Raw genomic sequence first — 18528 nt, forward strand, 5'->3', positions numbered from 1 at the left:
AATCCGGATCACCAGATTTGACATCAATGACAACCAAACATATATTTCCAACAGTTTGTGTGTAAACCTCATATTGATTGTGAACTCATGGAAGATCTTTCTTTCAGAACTTAAAAAGAGGTATAAAAGAAATTTTTCATGTAAAGTGAAACTGAAACATTTTTTTTTCTTTTTGGGGAAATATAGTTTTGTGGTAACTTTTTGTTGTTACCCTTTGTCCTTGATGTCAAAGGTGGAGAAATATATACATTTTCTAAGGCAGAGAGATATTGAGAGATATGGAATAGATGTATAGATAAAGTAGAGTACAAAGAATATATCTCTAAGGGGGATAAAAGTGGTTATATGTGTTTTGCCATCAATGACAAAGGAAGAGATTGTTAGAAATATATGTCTGGTTTTCATTGATGTAAAACCCGATGATCCGGATTGGTCTGGATATAGTAAGTCGGTGTACAGGTGTTGCAGAGTAATGGTATATATGTATGGTGTTGTAAAGTAATGGTATGCATGTGTGATGGTGTTGTTGAACAATGGAAGATAGGCATGTATGTATGAAGATAAATAACCTTGTGTTATAGTTGTTGCAGATGTATTTTCCAGAAGTATGTGGATATGTTTTCATATTGACCAAGTTTTAGGTTTGGTTCTGGAAATTGACTTTGGTGCTCCAGAAGTGTATTTAGCATTAATGATGTTCGATGGTGTTTGCAGTGCTTCGCATTCCTCCACATTCCTCCACATTTTGGTTTCTCATGACGATCTTTTGACAGTACGTTGTTCATGACCTTAATTTATTTATGTCAAGTTGGATCATGTTTTTGTACTTTGGAAACGTGCTTGTGGAAGTTTGAGGATATGATCATTTCTCGTCTAGTCGACCTTGAATGTTTTTCTATTTTTGTTTTTGCTTTAGTGAATGTAACATTTGATTTGACTGTTGGAAGATTCTTGAAATAAATCATGTAGAAGACCGATGGAGAAATATTCTTGGGGAAAGTTTTCTTGAAGTTAACTTGATGTATCTACCTATCAGCACATTTATGTTATGGTTTGCTCGGTATATGACATGAATGAGTGAATGAGTGAGGGTGAGAGTGTGTTGCGGTTGTTGAGTGTGCTTGCATGTTGAAGGAGAAAGGTAGAATTGGTGTGACAGTGGATTAGAGTAGACAGATTGTAATAAAGTTTATAATCTTAATATTTGTAAGAGCATGATACCTTATGAAATGTGTGCGATGAAATGTTTATAGTCACTTTAGAAGTACTTGCAATGCATTTTATTCCATTTGTTGGGATTAAGTGTCTCAACCTCGGAGCCCAAATATGTTTTATTAATTATTATTGATTTTGCACGCACTTTGGAAATCCTAAAGTTTAGGGGACTAGGGTCATAGGTTTCTATGATGGGACTATGCCAAATTTCTATTATGACTATGACAGATACTAGTTCGGTAAAAGAGTCATGAAGACTTAGATGTTTGGCTAAATTTCTCTAGGGTATTCTTTGTTGGGAAAATGGTGTCTCAACCTTGCATTTGTTAGAATTTGTGAAATGCGAATCTCACAAGCCCAGTTGTCTTCTGCAAGAATACTTGTCACACATAAAGAGAGAAATGAGCAACAAATAATAATTGAAGAAAATTAACAATAATTGAATGTATTGCTTAATTACAATGAAGAATATGACATCCTTATAAAGAAATCCAACTCTAAAGATAGAAACCCTAAATGGTGGAGTCTACAAGATAGACTGAGAGTTAAAATAGAGTGCATGAATCAGTCATGTATGCATAAAAAAACATAATAGACTAATTAATGCATGAAACTCTCAAAATTCTAAACATAGTTTGCTTTTCCTAGTTTGCATTATGCATGGAGATAAATATTAATTAATTAATTAAATAACTAATAAATGCCAATAATTAATTACTAACTAAGGCATCGATTATTTAGTGAATTAATATAATTAATTGAATAATTAATATATGAATTATTTATTCCAACACCCCCCCTAAATGCACAATTGGGAGAGAGGCAAAGATATAGGAAAAAACATGCAAAGATGAATGCATGATGGGTTTTGACCTAAAGCCTGATAAAGTACCCATGAACAAACATGCAAGTTTCTCATAAATGGAGAAAAGGAGAAAACCCAGAGGGAACAAAACTCCTCTGCAAAAGAGAAACAAAAAAGAAGTACAAAACCAATGTCTCAAGAGACTCTCTCAAGAACATATGTACAACCAACCCCCCATGAGAGATAATCGAGGCTTCAAAGCCCCCCCCAGAATGATATAACCCCTATGCCGATGATCAAACCGATGTGGCTCCAATGTGGAGGAAACAAAGTCAACAGACAAAGTAGAGGAAAAACTTGTATGTAAGGCAAAACTGGAAGGCCTGGATGCTAATCAAAGGAGAACGCATGATGATCCTAAAAATGAAGCTCCAACGATGGTGGGATAACATATGTGTTGAATCTGTCATCTGAGAGGGAATGACCATCCTTTGATATGTCCTCAACAACAACAGTAGTGGGCTAAATGCATGGAGCTACAATGTCAGGTGATGCTGAAGAGGAATCGTGCTAAACAAATGCAAACTCAACGGGGAGGAGGTGTAGAAGTCACAACACTGGTCTCAGGAACAACACATAAGTTCAAGTGACCTGACTTCACCTCAACATGCTCTCTTGAGAAAAAGAGAGGAATTCTCAAACAATGGAGAAGATGGACCAAAATGAGAAAAGGAGTACAAGCGGGAAGAATGATCAACTATCCCTATAGCAACAATGTCTCCAATCTCACTGTTTTTTATGTGTACTAGATCTCATGTGAACTCAACTGTCTTCCATGTCCCACTGTGAGCAATCTGATAAATAGAGAGAAGGTTAGTAGACAAAGATGGTACACAAAAGTACATCATTGAAATTACCGTCATCAATGTCGATACAACCCTTCCACCATACCATCATAATAGTGTTGTTGCCCATAAAGATGTGTGGTGTAGGAGAAGCTTGAAAAGATGAGAAAATATCCTATGAAGCACTTGAATCCAGTAGCCATCGAGAAGAGGGTGGACTAGTAATTGCACATAATGCATGACCCTTTTCCATTAGACAGTCCATATGTCTCGAATGAAGGAGAAGAAGACCTGCAGAAGAAGAAGGAATATTGCTCTTTTCAAGAAGAGCAGTCAAATTTGAAATCTGTTTCTCATATCCATCAAACTTCTTCTGATGACAATATGACTCATTATGCCCTTTCTTTTTGCAATAAGCACAAATAGGTCTTTCTCTCCTCGATGATTCTCCCTTAGGAGAAGGTGAACTAGAGGTGTTCTGTGAAGTGGAATCCTTTCCTTGCCCCGTGGTCTTTGGATTTTGTTTCTTTCCTTTGCTAGATGAAGCCTTCATGTCCGTCTGAGGTGGAGTAGTAAGAAGTTTTGAAGATTTTGAAGGCTTCAATGTACCCATCTGAATCAACTTGGACTGTTCTCACATGAGTTGAATGGAAAACTTTTAAGAGAAGGCATGGTGTAGTTGGAGCCCATAACATCCTTTGTAGCATAGAAGGCAGAAACAAAGTCAGAATAATTCGGACCAAGCTTTGTAAGAATAGAAAGAATCAACTGGTCATCTTTCTTCTCAATACCTGACTACTTTAACTGAAGCTTCAAAGATTTAATCTTTGTGAAGAGGTCCTGGATCGTGTCAAAATCAGAAGGATTAAGACATATCAACTCATTCTCCAACTGATAACTCTTGAGTGTGTCCGTCTTACCGAATAGAAGCTCAAGTTGTGCCCAAACTTCCTACGGTGTATTGCAAGACTCAACATGAAACAAGAGATCAGGAGAGATACTCATGCAAAGAGTGCAAAGGCCTCATCACATTTGTTGAACCATTTCCACTTTTCTACAACACCTATAGGTTCGAGTTTTGTACCCTTGGTGACTCAATACAACCCCAACTTCTTCATAGTGATCTCAATGTGGGACTTCCACTCGAGAAAATTAGAAGTGGTAAGAAGAGGAATATTGCTTTTTTCCATGATGCTGGAAAAATTATAGATCCGAGACAAGAAAAATACAGTAATGGAACCCAAAAATCAGAACTTAATACCTCTAAGAACAAGTATTGCGGAGCTTGGATCACAGGGAGGTAGAATAGGACTAGAACATGCACTGTTGAACTCGGAAGGAAGAAACATAAATATGGTATAAAAAATTGCAAATAAGGACCTTATATTTGGATAGAGATCTGAATCAAATTTCCAATGATATTTCATTTGCAAAAAACGGAGTCCGGATGCACAAGATATGCCCTCGGGAGTGCAAATTGCAACTTCTGACTTCAACTGGAAAAAAAAACTTGTTAAATGAAAAGATCAAAAACAAATACCTCCAGAAATGAATCCATCTTGGAAAGAGATTTCCTACGATATATGGTTTGTCCAATTTTGATTCCATATGACGAAGTTATGAGCAAAAAACCATGTGCTTCTTTTTAGAACTTTGAAGGGCTAAAAATAGAGAAAATCAACTAAATTTAGTGGGTCTGCCAGGTTTTCTAATGCAGATGATGACATCATTAAGGTACCATTTGATGCATGCCTGGTATGTACTATTTTGTGCGGATTTGACTTTTTTTACCATATTTAAAAAAAATAAATTATGATGTAGGTACTGACTTGCGTGTAGGTGGTATGACCATACGGATTTTCATGCCTCAAAAAACGTGCCAATAAAAAATCATGCCCCAGATGCCCCTTCCATAAAAAATGGGCAAATTATATATCAAAATTCATGGAATCAACCTTCTCAATCCAACCATGAGGTCCTTTTGGGCCCAAAACGCTCCAAATTTTCAAGTACTCTCTAGAACAAAGAAAACCCTCGAACTTCGAACCCTTGCAAAATGGACTCTGTATATCGGATTTTTGTGAAACAAAAGGTGATCCTGACTTTCTCATGCCTTCTAGAATTGATGGTGAAATCCAAATTAAACCAAGATGAACAATTTTTCTGTGTAAATGCATATAATCTCCAAAAAAGCGAACAAGAATCTTCATATCTGGAGCTCTGATACCATGTTAGAATTCATGAAATGCGAATCCCACAAGCCTAGTTGTCTTCTATAAGAATACTTGTCACATATAAAGACATAATTGAGCAATAAAGAATAATTGAAGACAATTAACAATAATTGAATGTATTGCTTTGAAACTGCTTAATTATAATGAAGGATATGACATCCTTATAAAGAAATCCAACTCTAAAGATAAAAACCCTAAATGGTGGAGTCTACAAGATAAATTAAGAGTTAAAATAGAATGGATGAATCAGTCATGTATGCATAAAAAACATAATAGACTAATTAATGCATGAAACTCTCGAAATTCTAAACATAGTTTGTTTTTCCTAGTTTGCATCATGCATGTAGATAAATATTAATTAATTATTCATAATTAATTAATTAACTAACTAAAAAATGCCAATAATTAATTACTAACTAAGGCATCGATTATTTAGTGAATTAATATAATTAAGTGAATAATTAATATATGAATTATTTATTCAAACAACATTTACATGAGGTTACTATTTATAGTAAGTTTTCACTTGAGCACGAAGTGGTGCAAAATTCTCCCCAAAGCTTCGGATTGGCTAGATAGGCATGCTAGTAAATTTTCATTGCAAGATCATAGCTAGTTTTGAAGATATTAAAGTTTCCATTTTTGGAGGGTGCGATAAAAGGTTTCAATGTAATTTTGAGGACTTTATGTTAGAATTCATGAAATGCGAATCTCAAAAGCCCAGTTATCTTCTGCAAGAATACTTGTCACACATAAAGAGAGAATTGAACAACAAAATAACTGAAGACAATAACAATAAAATTGATTAAATTGCTTGCATTGCTTATTGCTTATTACTTGATTTACAATGAAGGATATGACATCATTATAAATAAATCTAACTCTAAAGATAGAAAACCTAAATGGTGGAGTTTACAAGATAGACTGAGAGTGGAAATAAAATGCATGAATCAGTCATGTATGCACAAAAAGCATAATAGACTAATTAAATGCATAAAACTCTCAAGAATCTAAACATAGTTTGCTTTTTCCTAGTTTGCATTGTGCATGGAGATAAATATTAATTAATTATTCATAATTAATTGATTAACTAAATAATAAATTATTTAGTGAATTAATGCAATTAAGTGAATGATTAATATATAAATTATTTATTCCAACACCTCCCCTGAATACACAACTAGGGAGAGAGGCAAAAAAGATGTAGGAAAAAAGCATGCAAAGATGAATGCAAGATGGGTCTTGACATAAATCCTGATGAGGTACCCATGAACAAATATGGAAGTGTCTCAGAAAGGGAGCAAAGGAGAAAACCCAGTGGAAAAAAAACTCCTCTCCAAAAGAGAAACAAAAGACAATCATGAAGAAACATTGAAAAATGAAGCATCTGTAAACACTGTCATAGAATGATTGCTATGATGTTGAAAAAAGAACCTCTAGAAATAGGAATACAAGATTGTCGATATGATAAGTGTTCCATCTCACGAAATGCATGGGTAAATGGTTGCGTTGCATCTCCTAGTACATAGGAACAAGTACTGAATACCTAGCTAACCCCAGCGCGAAACCAAGGAAGCATTAACACCAATAGTAGAAAGCCCCCCATAATTATGACAAGGGAGAGGTATGACAAGTACACTGAATCTGAATGCTATTCTCTGTGATGCTAAAAAAAATAGAGATCTAAGACAAGAAAGATGGAGCACAGATCACAAGAGGGCAGAATAGGGCCAGAAAAAGAACTGTTGACTTTGGAAGGAAGAGATAGTGGGTTGGTAATCTATCTCCGAAAATGGACTTGAGATCTGGATAGAGCTTTGGATCATCTTTCCGACGATATCCCATTAACAAAAAATGGAGTTCGAATGCACAAGATATGCTCCCGAGAGTGCAAACAACAACTTCTGACTTCAACTGGAAAAAAACTTGTGAAATGAAAAAATCAGAAAAAAATACCTCCATATCTGGACCAGGCTTGGAAAGAGCTTTCCAACGATATATGGTTTGCATGATTTCAAGTCTGTATGCTCAAGTTATGAGCAAAATACCAACCCCCTCTATTAGGGCACAAAGAGGGTCCAAAGGGCCATGCACGCTGACTATACCACTGATGTCAGTGCTGATGCAATGTACTTTTGTTGCAAAGCATTGAAATCTTTTTGTAACATGCATCAACTTGATTTAAAAATTAAAAATTAAAAACCAAGCAATCAAAAAAATTCTCTTTTTTTAACCAGCCAGTTTTTTTTTTTTTAAATATTTTTGACAGGTGCAGGTACAGTCGTATGGATTTTCATGCCTTGAAAAATGTGCCAATAAATAAATCATGCCCCAGATGCCCCTATCACCAAAAATAGGCAAATTATATATCAAAATTTATGGAATCAACCTTCTGAATCCAACTTAGAGGTCTTTTTGGGCCAAAAAAGCTTTGAATTTTCAGGAACCCTCTGGAATAGAGAAAACCCTCGAACTTTGAACCCTTGCAAAATGGACTTTGTGTATCCGATTTCAACGAAACATAAGGTGATCCTGACTTTCGAGCCTTCTGGAACTAATTTTGTGTTCCAAGTTAACCCAAGATGAACGATTTGTTTTGCATGCAAATAGTCTCAAAAAAAAATGAGCAAGAATCTTCAGATCTGGAGCTCTGATACCATGTTAGAATTCATGAAATGCAAATCCCACAAGCCCAGTTATCTTCTACAAGAATACTTGTCACACATAAAGAGATAATTGAACAACAAAATAATTGAAGACAATAACAATAGAATTGATTGAATTGCTTGTATTGCTTATTGCTTATTGCTTGAGTTACAATGAAGGATATGACATCCTTATAAAGAAATCTAACTCTAAAGATAGAAATCCTACATGGTGGAGTTTACAAGATAGACTGAGAATGGAAATAGAATGCATGAATCAGTCATCTATGCACAAAAATCATAGTAGACTAATTAAATGCATGAAACTCTTGAAAATCTAAACATAGTTTTTTTTTTTTCTAATTTGCATTATGCATGGAGATAAATATTCATTAATTATTCATAATTAATTCATTAACTAAATAATAAATTATTTAGTGAATTAATGCAATTAAGTGAATAATTAATATATAAATTATTTATTCCAACACTTTAGACCATCCAAAATACCCTAAAAAGTGGGTGTAACCAGCATAGCGGGTTACAAAGTGATAGAGAATTGTGCGAGCTTTTTAGCACATCAAACGGTTCATCAATCAGACACCCGGTTCACAAGTTATGGCCTCCAAAAGTTTGGACTCTTGAAATAGGAAATATAAATTGCACCAGACACATAAATGAGCTATAAAAGGGAGGAACATGTGTTGATGTGTGTTTTGACATGTCATAGGGCATCTAGAATGGAGATAAGGTTGACTCTACTTTATTGGGTGGTTTTAGCCCATGGTTTTGTAATATTGATTGATGATTTCTAGTATTGTATCTTCTATATATGAGGTGCATGAGATAGAGGTTGTGTGTAAGAGTCTTATGGCTATTGAGTTACCTCTGAATCTTTGATTAGTGGTACTCTTGTGAAGAGATTTCTCTGCAAGTATATTGTAATATGTTATTGATTGTTGAATAATATATTGAGCTACTTTTGGAGTGTGAAGTTTTTCTCCCAAAAGGGTTTTCCCCACGTAAATCATTTTGTTGTGGTATGCATGATATTATGTTTATTTCTGTTAAGTTTTTGTAACTATTGTAACGATCTGTAAAAGTTTTGTGTTACCCTTCTCTCAAGGTTGGTGTAGGAAGTTGTTCCGCTACTTAAAACTCTTACATTCTTGGTGGGCATTACATGCATTTTTCATAACTTGATGTCTTTTGTTCATCATATGATTACTATCCTTGCTTGGACATATGTGTTCCTTGACTTGGACCTCTTGCTTGAAATGGTATGTCTTTTATGAATGATCTCTCCTTACTGATAGAAAGTATACAATCCTTCATTGAGAATCAATTTCTCCTAGCAATAAGGAAGGTGTATATTCTTGATCTCCTTCTCCTTCCAAATATTTCATCTTTATTAAGGATATCCTCTCTTTTCAAAGGTATATAGCTTTAGACAAAGATCTCTTCCTCCTTTAATCATGCATCCCTCAAAGTTATCCCTTTACACCTATTGCAAGATATCTCTTTTACAACTATCTCTTCCTTGCTTAAAAGTGTTAGGCCTCTTTAGCTTGGAGTGTATGTACATTGTTGCTTAAGGGATATCCCATTGGCCATCAAGATGTTTATCCTTGTTCCTTTTTACCTTAATATATCAATGTAGGAATATGTTGACATCTTGAGAGAGGGCATATGTATGGCCTCCTTGATCCTTGTTCAATCTCGTAGACCCTTGTATTGGCACGTTACTACAACCATTTTGCAATAGGATTTTCTTACAAATAATTCTTTGTTTGGTTATCCTTTCTCAATCTTGTAGACCCTTGTCCTAGTGGAATTGTTGATCCAGGTGGATCCAAAAGACCTAAAAAATTCACAATCCCGAAATCCAATGAAACCATCGCTATTGCGTAAATCTTGTCGATACAATCCCCATGTTGATTGAATCATGTCAAAAGGAGTTCATATGCAAAAGTTATGGGATGTTGAAGTTTTGCCAAAATAGAGGAACTCGAGTGGATGTGCCTAGCCAAAAGATTGATTTTTTTGAAAATGGATGAAATGGCGCTAAGTCAAAGAGATCTTCAAGATGATTTTGACGTCACCTGAATTGTGTCAATCAGAGTTCGTATGTGAAAGTTATGATTGATCAAAGTTGTGTAGAAAAAAGGTTGGTCATGTATAGGTGTTGACGTTATCATGTTGATGTGGTCGTACGAGCATGTTGACATGGAATGATGCTAAGGTGGCATGCACAGGTGGAAATTTGACTTGGACCAATGAGAAGGTGACACGTGGTGTAGGGTGATGTGGCATAGTTCGACAATGTGGGCCAATCAGGTACTCTAGGTACTGACACATGTCTAGACATTGGTGAATAAGAAAGGGTCATGCAGCCCAATGAATGGGTGCCATGTGGCACCATGACTTTCCTCTAGTTTCATGGCAGCTTAGGTGTTGGTTGTGTTGTTAAAATACTGTTGAGGGGGGTTGAACCGTTGGCCTCCCCCCCTTCTACTTTTCCTCTCATCCGCTAGAGCAAGTGACTTCCTCGCTATGTATAAGAGGCTAATTTCTATTTGTGTTTTAAACAATGGCAAATACTATAAAAGGGGGTCGAGTGGTTTGAGCCCTTGACCTCCGAAATACCATTAATCACTCTAAACAAACACACCACATGTGATCTACAAAAACACAAGCAAGAGATTTTCTATTATTATGGTAAAGTCATGATGAAGAGGGAAAAGGGGATCAGGGAGTTTGAGCCCCCAACCACCCTTTAGCTATGCTCATACCCAACCAATGCACTATACACATTTTCTTCAATGGTTCTAGTAATATTTATCCTTTGTTATGATTTAAACAATGCATGTCCCCTATATAAAAGGGTAAAATATATTGCAAAAGGGGGGAGCTCAAAAGAGGAAAATGTTGTCACATAATTGTAACTGAGAGGGCATGAAAACTGAGATAGTGTATGCACAAAGACACTTTGAAATTGTATTCTTTTAAGTGTAATTGGATTTTTAAGGATTTTGAAGCCTAACCCATGAATGCGGGAAAAAAGAGAATACAAGAGAGTCTTTAGGTGTTGAGAGGAGACTATGAGAGGTTTTTTTAATGCAACTTTGACACAATTTTGATGTAATGAGGCAAATTGAAGTTTGGCATCATTAATGAAAGTGGTCCCACATTGAGAAGTGAACCTGTAGACCTAGCTCGAACATATAGGTGAACTCAGTTAACAAACCGATTTTTTGTCTCTTTCAATTCTCTTTTTCTATGCAGTTTTTACATCCCTTCTTGTAAGGATCCGCTTGTCCTAACCCTAATTAAACCATACTTAAACTCACAATTACAATTAGAATTAAATTAACCATTATTACACATGCAAAAGCAATGATAATTAACATGCAAATAATAGATAAGTACTCTGAACAACCATGCATTTCATAATTAACAAGTGAAAACAAAATATGCATGCGAAAAAATAACATAAGTAAAGCACACTTGAAGTTTAAATGACATGCAAATCCATAATTAGTTACGATGTTGAGTTATGTGCGCACATGCATAAAAGTAAATCATGTGCATGAAATTATGATGAAATAAATTAACATGAAAAATGAATAATTAAATCAACTAATTAAATATGACCATGCATGCATGCAGAAAAGAAAAACTAAACTAATTTAAAGAAAGTAAATCATGCATGTTAGTGGTTAGTATGTTAGTATCCCTTCTTCTCTTCTTTTCTTTTGTTAGTTACATTGCATGGCAACTTCCTGTCGCATTACATCATGTGACCTTATAGGTCCTTTTTCATAACTTTTTACATGCGACCGTTTTGGTCTTTACAATGAGATAAAATATACATCTTTAATTATTACATAAATTTTTTATCTGGAATCTCTGACTTTCTCTATCTCCAGATGTGTCACCTCCATTTGACCTAGATAACCTCCTCTCGCAAACTGGCTGTGAGCTATCCATCTCTCATGCTTTCACCATATTTTCTTCCGGGTTGGTATATATATGATGTAAGGTCTCTTTGTAGATCATGGTCATGGGCTATGGGATTATTTGTGTGCAAATAAAGTTGTAATCATATGTAGAGGTTTTGGTTGAACATAGGTGATTGAATTGGGTTTATGTAAGAGATTTAAGACCTCCATTATTGAGCTTAACCAAAACTGTACTCAGGCATAGGAGATGTTATTCTTGCAGTTCATTCTTATTTCTGGATTGTAGTATAGATTTATTTTGTAGTCAGTGAGGCTCCTTTGTGATGAGCAATGTGCTCTAGGTTGTTGGCCTTCGTGCATGTGCAATCCCCTTATTGTATTCACATTATTACTGCATAAGTATTATTTGATTGTGGGTAGACTTCCCACCATGGTTTTTCCCTTTACCGGGTTTTCCATGTACAAATATTGGTGTTGTGTTGTGGATGCATGGTATTTGGTTTATGGTTTATGTTTATACTTAATTGATATATATGCTATTCCAGTATTTGGTTTATGCATTGTGGTAAAAGGTTTTGTGTGCTTAAAGTTTCATAATTTGTTGACAACTAATTCACCCCCCCTCTCAGTTGTCCACTGGTTATCCTAACAATTGGTATCAGAGCTTGGTCCTCTCTACAGAAGCTTAACCGCTTGAGGAAGATCCTATGGTGAATAATCATTCAACTTCAATTGCTTACCGGAAGGACAACCCTAGGCTTGAAGGAACAAATTACAAAGTATGGAAGCTTCAGATGGAGACTCATTTGAGATGTCTTAGCAAGGAGATTTGGGAGATCATTGAGAAAGGATATACTCCTTATGATCTGACATCCAACAATCCTCCTCTAGTAGATTTGGATAAGAACATTGAAAATGACTGCAGAGCAATAGAAGCCCTTTTGAGCACTCTTTTAGATCAACAAGTAATGGGATTAACGGACAAATGATTTGCAAAAGCTATATGAGATAAGGTGGAGACTCTGAATGAAGGTGACCCTACTATTAAAATTGCTAAACTTGATGGTTATCGAGTGAGATTTGAGAACTTGAAAATGGAGGAAGATGAAAGAATTACTGCTTTTATGGAAAGAGTCAATGGAATTGTCATGGGAATTCAATTTTGTGGTGGATCTCTAAGTGAAGATGAGATTGTTTCTATTGTATTGAGAGCTTTGCCACCAGCTTACAAGATGAAGGCTACTACAATTAATGAGTTGAGAACAATGTCTAACACTTATGTCAATAGGGATACTTTGGTTGGAAAGTTATCTTCTTTTGAGCTTGAAGAATTTAGTCCTCAAGGAGCTGCAAAGACAAAATCTCCTTTTTATGCATCTACATCATCAACCGGCAAGAGTGATTGGAAAGATTTATATGCGAAGGAACTAGATGATATGAAGAAAGAAGATGAAGAGCTTGAGCAACTTGAAGCCCTATTTGCTAGAAGAGTACCTAAAGGTCCGACAGGAAGTAAGTATGAAGGAAAATCACCTTTCAAATGTTTTGCATGTAATAAGATAGGCCATTTTGCATCTAGATGTCCTGAGAGGAATTCAAGATTTGAAGAAAAAGCTAGAAGATCTTTTAGGCCTAACCATGAATATCAGAACAAGCATAAGTACATGAGGAACAAAGATAAATCATGTTACTATGTTGATGAGGAAGGTGTAACTGATGATTCTGATGATGAAACGACAAAAGATTCAGCTAGTGGATTCGATAATGGAAAGGAATGGGTATTCTTGGCTATCAAGGAAGATACTCTGGAACCTGTCATTCATAATGAAGAGAAGGCCCTTGCTGCTAAAGTTGAAGACAAGGATGAATGGGTGATAGATAGTGGATGTTCACATCATATGACTTGAGATAAAATGAAGTTTTTATCTTTGCAAAAAATTGGTGGTGGTCTTGTCAGATTTGGAGATGACATAGCATGCATGATCAGAGGAATAGGAGCTATATCATTGGATGGTAAGCATAACACTAATAATGTCTATTATGTTAAAGGTTTAAGGCATAATCTTTTGAGTGTCAGACAATTGGTGGATAAGGGATTTCAATTATAGTTCAAGGATGGAAAATGCAAAATCATTAACAGATCTGGATTGGAGATTGTAACCGTTACTTGTTGGGAAAAATGGTGTCTCAACCTTGTATTTATGCGAGGTTTCTATTTATAGTAAGTTTTCATTTGAGCACGAAATGGTGCGAAACTCTCCCTGAAGCTTCTGGTTGGCTAGATAAGCATTCCGGTAAAGTTGCGTCGCAAGGTCACAGCTAGTTTTGAAGATATTAATGTTTTCGTCTTGGAGGGGTGCAATAAAATATTTAAACTTAATTTTGGGGACTTTAGAGGCTCCGAAACACCCTAAAAAGTGGCCGTAACCGGCGAAGCGGGTTACGAGGTGATAGAGCACTTCGCGAGCTTTCCGGCACTTCAAACGGTTCGTCAATCGAACACCCAGTTCTCAAGTTATGGCCTCCGGAAGTTTGTACTCCTGAAATAGGAAAAATAATTTGTATCGGATACATAAATGAGCTGTAAAAGGGAGCGACACATGTTGATGTGTGCTTTAACATGTCATAGGGCATCTAGAAGGGAGATAAGGTCGGCTACACCTTATTGGGTGGTTTTAGCCCATGGTTTTGTAATACCGTTTGACGGTTTCTTGTATTGTATCTCCTATTTATGAGGTGTGTGAGATAGAGGTTGTGTGTAAGAGTCTTATGGCTATTGAGTTGCCTTTGAATCTCTGATTAGTGGTACTCCTGCGAAGAGCTTGCTCTGCAAGTATGTTGTAATCTATTTTTGATTGCTGAATAAAATATTGAGCTGCTTTTGGAGGGTGGGGTTTTTCTCCCGAAAGGGTTTTCTATTTTCTATAACTGTTGTAACGATCTGAAAAAGTTTTGCATTACCCTCCTCTCAAGGTTAGTGTAGGAAGTTGTTTCCGCTACTTTACTTCCTTACAAGTGGTATCAGAGCCTGATCACCTTTGGTTTCAATTGTGGGCAGTTGAGTTTTTTGAACTAATCCAGATTTGAGTGGGAGCTTGTGCAGAAGACACTTTTTGATCTTGTTGCAGGAATATTCAGATGGCGAGTTCGTCAGGGAGAATAGAGGTGGAGAAATTTAATGGAAGTAATTTTGAGATGTGGAAGCTGAAGATGGAAGATCTGCTAATAGATCGAGATCTTTGGGATGCTGTTGATGCGAATGTCCAAAGGCCCTCAGATCCTACTGCGGCAGCTCAGTATGATGTTATGGACCGAAAAGCCAAGGGTCTAATCAGACTGTGCTTGGCAGACTCTGTTCTAATCAATGTCCATGAAGAGAACTCTGCAAAGAAGCTATGGACTAAGCTTGGTGAGATGTATCAAGTGAAATCTTTATTAAATCAAATATTCTTAAGAAAGAAATTGTATTCCTTGAAGATGGAAGAGGGTGGATGAATTGCAGACCACCTGGAAGCATTCAATATGTTGGTGGCTCAATTAGTATCCGTCGGTGTTAAGATGGACGAGGAGGAGAAATGTCAGATCTTGCTTTGTTCTTTGCCTGATTCGTGGGATTCTCTTGTTATGGCTATCGGTAGTACTTCTGTTGTTTTGAAATCTGAAGACGTGGTGGGTGCCCTACTCGGTGAAGAGATGCGAAGGAAGGTATCCATCAGTTCAAAGGAAGCCCTAACCGTTCGTGGAAGACCTAAGGAGAAAGGCAAGAAGAATGAGAAGCGCGACAAGTCCAAATCCAAAGGGAGATCGAAATCTCCTGGAAAGTCCAAAGTCATTTGCTGGAATTGTGGTAAACCGGGTCGCATCCGTAAGGACTGCAAAGAAGAAAAGAAGAAGAAGAAAAAGAAAAAGTTTGATTCTGATTCTGAGTCCGACAAGGAAGATGGCGATGCATTTATTGCGGCTTTGGTGACTCATGCAGGTAATGATGCCTGGCTAATTGACTCAGGTGCATCTTTTCATATGACTTCCAATAGAGATTGGTTTTCTGAATATGAAGGATTTAATGGAGGTAAGGTGTACTTGGGTGATGATTCACATCTAGACATTGTTGGTCGAGGTAAAGTTAGAATCAGGTTTTCTGATGGTAGAATAAAAATGATTAATGGTGTGTTGCATATCCCTGGATTAAAATGAAACTTGTTATCTATGAGCAAACTGATAGATGCAGGTGTGCAGGTAGTCTTTTCTGAAGCAGGATGTAAGATGATTAAGGATGCTATGGTAGTTGCTAGAGGTGTCAGGTTTGGCACTTTGTATAAGCTTGAAGCATACACTGTTGAATGTAATAGCACTTCTGTAAAAAGCAAATCTGCGGATACTTCACTGGAAGATTTGAAGGTTTCACCTTCAGCAGATGGAAATGGTTTTTGGGTACCTAAGGGTGCTCTTTCGTCTGAAGCAAAGTTACCTGCAGAGAAGACTATGTTATGGCACCAGAGACTTGGCCACATTGGAGAAAAGGGTCTAAGGACCTTGAAAAATAAAAATCTTGTTGAAGGTTTGAATGATTGTAATCTTGACTTTGATTTCTGTGAGCATTGCATTTATGGAAAACAAAACCGCGTTCAGTTTTACTCGAGTTCTCATAAAACTTGTGGTGTTTTGGATCTTATCCATTCTGATGTGTTTGGTCCAGTAGATGTCTCTTCGATTGGAAAATCCACATATTATGTTTCATTTATTGATGATTTTAGTAGGACATGGGTATATTTTCTAAAGAGTAAATCTGAAGTTTTTAGTCATTTTAAAGAATTTAAAGCAATGGTTGAGTTGCAGACTGGAAAGAAAATAAAATGTTTGAGAACTGATAATGGCGGTGAGTTTTGCTCTAATGATTTTGATAGATTCTGTAAAGACTGTGGAATTAACAGGCAGAAGACAACTCCGTATTCTCCACAGCAGAATGGAGTTGCAGAAAGAATGAACAGGACACTGATGGAGAAGGCTAGGAGTATGTTGAGTGGTGCTGGTCTTGAACAAAAGTTTTGGGCTGAAGCTGTTGCCACTGCTTGCTACCTGATTAACAGGTCTCCTACATCAGCTCTTGTTGATAAAACGCCTATGGAAGCATGGTCAGGTCACAAGCCTTCATTGAGACATCTTAGAGTTTTTGGTTGCGAGGCATATGCACATGTGCCAAAGGAGAAGCGAACAAAGTTGGAGAACAAGGTTGTGAAATGTATCTTCATCGGGTATAGTTATGGTGTGAAAGGATACAAGCTTTGGGACCCTGTTGCACAAAAGGTAATTCACAGTAGAAGTGTTATTTTTAGAGAAATTAAGTCTCCTTCTGTTACATTGCAGCCAGAATAGACTAAAAAAGAAGATGTGATTCAACTTCCTTCTACACCTGAAAGAGTTGAATCGAGACCCCTAGATAGGCAAGAAGTTGAGGAGAGATCGTCTAGCTCTGAATCTTCAGAAGAGGAGGAAGAACCTCCAACTCAGCTTGTTCGAAGGTCTACAAGACATAGACAACCACCTGAAAGGTATTCACCTGATGATTGGAGATGTATTTTTGCTCTGAATACTAGTGTGGATGAACCGAAATCTGTAGAAGAGGCATTAGGTATGAATGATGCAGAATCCTGGAAGATTGCTATGGAGGAAGAAATGGCAGCTTTGAAAAAGAATGATACATGGGATCTTGTACCATTGCCTGAAGGACGAAAACCTGTTGGTTGTAAATGGGTGTTCAAGAAAAAGATTGGTTCAGATGGAAGCATTGAGAAGTATAAAGCAAGGTTGGTTGCAAAAGGCTACTCTCAGGTTGAGGGTGTTGATTACGGTGAGATATTTTCTCCTGTTGCAAAAATGACGTCCATTAGATTTTTGTTTTCTATTGCTACTGCTTATGATTTAGAGGTTGAGCAAATGGATGTGAAAACTGCTTTCCTTCATGGTGATTTGGAGGAAGATATTTATATGACACAGCCGGAGCACTATGTGGTGAAAGGCAAAAGTAATTTGGTCTGTAAATTGAAGAAATCTTTGTATGGCCTCAAACAAAGTCCTAGGATGTGGTACCAAAAATTTGATACATATGTGTTGAGTTTGGGATTTGAACGTTCTAAATCAGATCACTGTGTTTATTATAAATCTTATGGTGATCATTTCTTATTCATTGCATTGTATGTTGATGATATGTTATTCATTGGTAAAGGGAAAGGTATGATTTCAGAACTGAAGTCTCAGCTCGCTGCTAAATTTGAAATGAAAGATCTTGGTGCAGCAAAGCACATTCTTGGGATGGAAATTAGAAGAGATAGGGTGAACAGAAAGCTATGGCTAGGCTAGAGTAAGTATGTGAATTCAGTGTTACAGAGGTTCAACATGCAGAATTGTAGACCATTGAGTGTTCCTTTTACAGTTGGAATGAAACTATCTATTTCAGATTGTCCTACATCCCCATTGGAGATGGAAGACATGAGTAGAGTGCCTTACCAGAGTGCGGTTGGAAGCTTGATGTATGCTATGGTCTGTACTAGACCAGATATTGCCCAAGCAGTGGGAGTACTTTCTAGATATATGTCTAATCCTGGTAGAGTTCATTGGGATGCAGTCAAAAGAGTCTTCAGATATTTGAAGGGTACTTCAGAGTATTCTTTGTGTTATCATGGTAATTCAGTTGGAGACATGACTTCCCTTGATATCCATGGTTATGTGGATTCAGATTGGGTAGGTGATATTGATAGCAGAAGATCCACCAGTGCTTATGTGTTTACTTTGTTTGGTGGTGCAATTAGTTGGATGAGTAAGCGA

This window comes from Cryptomeria japonica, chromosome 2 (assembly GCF_030272615.1).
Source record: "Cryptomeria japonica chromosome 2, Sugi_1.0, whole genome shotgun sequence".
In the NCBI taxonomy this organism is placed as follows: domain Eukaryota; kingdom Viridiplantae; phylum Streptophyta; class Pinopsida; order Cupressales; family Cupressaceae; genus Cryptomeria; species Cryptomeria japonica.